This window comes from Trichechus manatus, unplaced genomic scaffold, assembly GCF_000243295.1.
Source record: "Trichechus manatus latirostris isolate Lorelei unplaced genomic scaffold, TriManLat1.0 scaffold00207, whole genome shotgun sequence".
NCBI lineage: Eukaryota > Metazoa > Chordata > Mammalia > Sirenia > Trichechidae > Trichechus > Trichechus manatus.
In genome coordinates this window covers 1,133,914-1,137,968 of record NW_004444143.1, presented here as the reverse complement: position 1 = coordinate 1,137,968, position 4,055 = coordinate 1,133,914, and positions in this window count along the sequence as shown.

The following is a 4,055-nucleotide window of genomic DNA, read 5'->3' as shown; positions in this document are numbered from 1 at the left end:
TACTTGAGAAAGCAGTGACTTGAGTCATGCCCTTTAGTAAGGGTAGTGACTGGGTAAGGTGGAGACTCAAGATACATCCCTAATTCTGCCTCATTAGCACAACTACCGACATAAAGGCTAGGATTCACAACACATCACAAAATGGGGAATAATTACATCAGATCACAAAATGGAGGACAACCATATACTACTGGGACTCATGGCCTAGCCAAGCTGACACATAACCCCAACCATCACAGGTTCCATACACCTTATTTGCATAGTCCCACTCAATCATTGTGTGTGAGTCACAAAGATCATGGCTAGAAGGGCCATATTAAATAATTCATTGCACACAATGTTTATGCTATAACTTTCTCCCTGTATTTTCCTCTAGTTTATTTGGGATTTATTTTGGTTTATCTTGTAAAATGAGGCTACAAATTGATATTTTTCCCCCAAATGGCTGAGATATAAATCCAACTGGTGTGACATTATGCTATAATAAATTCTTGCTTTCTCCACTCTGGCTAACCACTGCGGCACATTACCAATGTGATGTTTGATGATCCCACAGAACATCCTGACTTCTGACACTAACTGCGTGTCCACGGGTCCCCAAGATCAGTCTTGTGTTCAATAATTTGCTATGAAGACTCACAGAACTCAGCAAAGCCATTATATTCATGGTTATGGATTATTACAATGATCTTCTAATGCTGAACCATCCTTGCATTGCTGGAATAAATTCCATGTGGTCATAGTGTATGACTCTTTTAATATGCTGTGGGATTCTGTTCACTAGTATTTTGTTGAGTATTTTTGCATCTACGTTCGTAAGGCATATTGGCCTGTAGTTTTCTTTTCTTGTGGTGTTTTGTCTTGTTTTGGTATCAGGGTTATGTTTGCTTCATAGAATGAATTAGGGAGTATTCCTTCCTTCTCTATCTTTTGGAGGAGTTTAAACAGGATTGGAGTCAATTCTTCTCTAAATGTTTGGTAGAATTCCCCAGTGAAGCCATCTGTTCCAGGAATTTCTTGTTGTTGGGAAGTTTTTGATCACCTATTCAATCTCTTCCGTTGTTATGGGTCTGTTGAGATTTTCTATATCTTCTTGAGCCAGTCTGAGTAGGCTGTGTGCTTCTAAGACTATTTCATCTAGAGTGTCCATTTTGTTGCCATATGGTTGTTCATAATATTCTGTCATAATTTTCTTTATTTCTGTCGAGTCAGTTGTAATGTCTACTCTTTCATTTCTCATTTTGGTTATTTGCATTTTTTTCTTTGTCGGTCTAGCTGAAGGTTTGTCAAGTTTATCTTTTCAAAGCACCAGCTTCTGGTTTTGTTGATTCTATTGTTTTTTTTTTTTTTATTTCATTTATTTCTGTTCTGATCTTTCTTATTTCCTTTCTTCTGGTGGGTTTAGGCTTAGTTTTCTCTACTTTTTCTAGTTCCTCCAGTTGTAGAGTTAGGCTTCTGATTTGAGATCTTTCTTCTTTTTTCATGTAGGCATTTATTTTCATCCGTTCCCCTCTAAGTACTGCCTTTGCTGAATCCCGTAAGTTTTGGTATGTTTTCATTTTCATTTGACTCTAAGAAATTTGTGATTTCCTTTTCTAGTTCTTCCTTGACCCATTCGTAGTTCAATTGTGTGTTGTCTAATTTCCATATGTTTGTGTATTTTCCAGGGTTTTCGTTGTTGTTGTTATTGATTTCTAGTTTCACTCCATTTTGGTCAGAGATAATATTTTGTATTGTTTCAATCTTTTAAAATTTATCAAGACTTGCCTTGTGACATAACATGTGGTGATCCTGAAGAACGATCCATGTGCACTAGAGTAGAACATTTAGTGTGCTGATGTTGGATGAAGTGTTTTATATATGTCTGGTAAGTCTAGTTGTATCCATACACCTACAAGGAAGACTGTGTGGATACAACTAGACTTAACAGACATATATAGAACACTTGACCCAACATCACCACAATATACATTTTACTCCAGTGCACATGGATCATTCTCCAGGATGACCACATATTAGGTCACAAAGCAAGTCTTGATAAATTTTAAAAGACTGAAAATCATACAAAGTATTTTCTCTGACCACGATGGAGAGAAACTAGACATTAGTAACAAAAAAAAACCAAAAAACCTTACATGTCTGTCAGTTTGTCTTACTGGGGAGGCTTACATGTTGCTGTGATTTTGGAAGCTATGCCACTGATATTTCAAATACCAGCAGGGTCACCCATGGTGGACAGGTTTCAGCTGAGCGTCCAGACTAAGACAGACTAGGAAGAAGGACCTGGTGGTCTACTTATAAAAAATTAGCCAGTGAAAACCTTATGAATAGCAGTGGAACATTGTATGATATAGTGCTGGAATATGAGCCCCTCAGGTTGGAAGACACTCAAAATACAACTGGGGAAGAGCTGCCTCCTCAAAGTAGAGTTGACCTTAGTGACATGGATGGAGTCAAGCTTTCAGAACCTTCATTTGCTTCATGTGGCATGACTCAAAATGAGAACAGCTGCAAACATCCATTAATAATAGGAATGTGGATTGTACGAGGTATGCCTCTAGGAAAATTGCAAGTCATCGAAAATGAAATGGAACACATAAAGATTGACATCTTAGGCATTAGTGAGCTGAAATGGACTGGTATTGGCCATTCTGAATCAGATAAGTATATGGTCTACTATGCCAGAAATGACAAATTGAAGAGGAATGGCTTTACATTCATCTTCAAAAAGAACATTTCAAGATCTATCCTGAAGTACGATGCTGTCAATGATAGGATAATATCATACACCTACAAGGAAGAGCAGTTAATATGACTATTATTCAAATTTACACACCAAACACTAAGGCCAAAGATGAGGAAATTGAAAATTTTTTCCTAATTTCTGAAGTCTGAAATTGATCAAACATACAATCAAAATGCATTGATAATTACCAGTGATTGGAATGCCAAACCTGGAAACAAAGGATTGGTAGTTGGAAAATAGGGCCTTGGTGATAGAAACAACACTGGAGATCGCATGATAGAATTTTGCAAGACCAACAACTTTTTCATTGCAAATACCTTTTTGCAACAACATAAACAGTGACTATACATGTGTACCTCACCAGATGGAATACACAGGAATCAAAGTGACTACATCTGTGGAAAGAGATGATGGAAAAGCTCAATATCATCAGTCAGAACAAGGTCAGCATCCGACTGCAAAACAGACCATCAACTACTCATATACAAGTTCAAGCTGAAGCTGAAGAAAATTAAAACAAGTCCACGAGAGCCAAAGTATGATCTTGAGTATATTCCACCTGAATTTAGAGACCATCTCAAGAAAAGATTTAACTCACTAAAAACTAATGACCGAAGACCAGACGAGTTGTGGAATGACATCAAGGACATCAGACATGAAGAAAGCAAGAGGTCATTAACAGGACAGGAAAGAAAGAAAAGATCAAAATGGATGTTAGAAGAGACTCTGAAACTTGCTCTTGAACGTCGAGTGGCTAAAGCGAAAGAAAGAAATGATGAAGTAAGAGAGCTGAACAGAAGATTTCAAAGGGCGGCTCGAGAAGACAAAGTAAAGTATTATAATGCAATGTGTAAAGACCTAGAGTTAGAAAACCAAAATGGAAGGACAGGTTCAGCATTTCTCAAGCTGAAAGAACTGAAGAAAAAATTCAAGGCTTGAGTTGCAATATTGAAGGATTCTATAGAGAAAATATTGAACAATGCAGGAAGCTTCAAAAGAAGACAGAAGGAATACACAGAGTCACTGTACCAAAAAGAATTGGTTGACATTCAACCACTTCAGAGGGTAGCATATGATCAGCAACCAATGATACTAAAAGAAGAAGTCCAAGCAGCACTGAAGGCAATGACCAAAAAAAAAGGCTCCAGGAATTGACAGAATAATAATTGAGATATTTCAACAAACAGATGCCATGGTGGAAGCACTCACTTGTCTATGCCAAGAAATTTGGAAAACAGCTACCTGGCCAACCAACTGGAAGAGATCCATATTTGTGCCCATTCCAAAGAAAGGTGATCCAACAGAATGC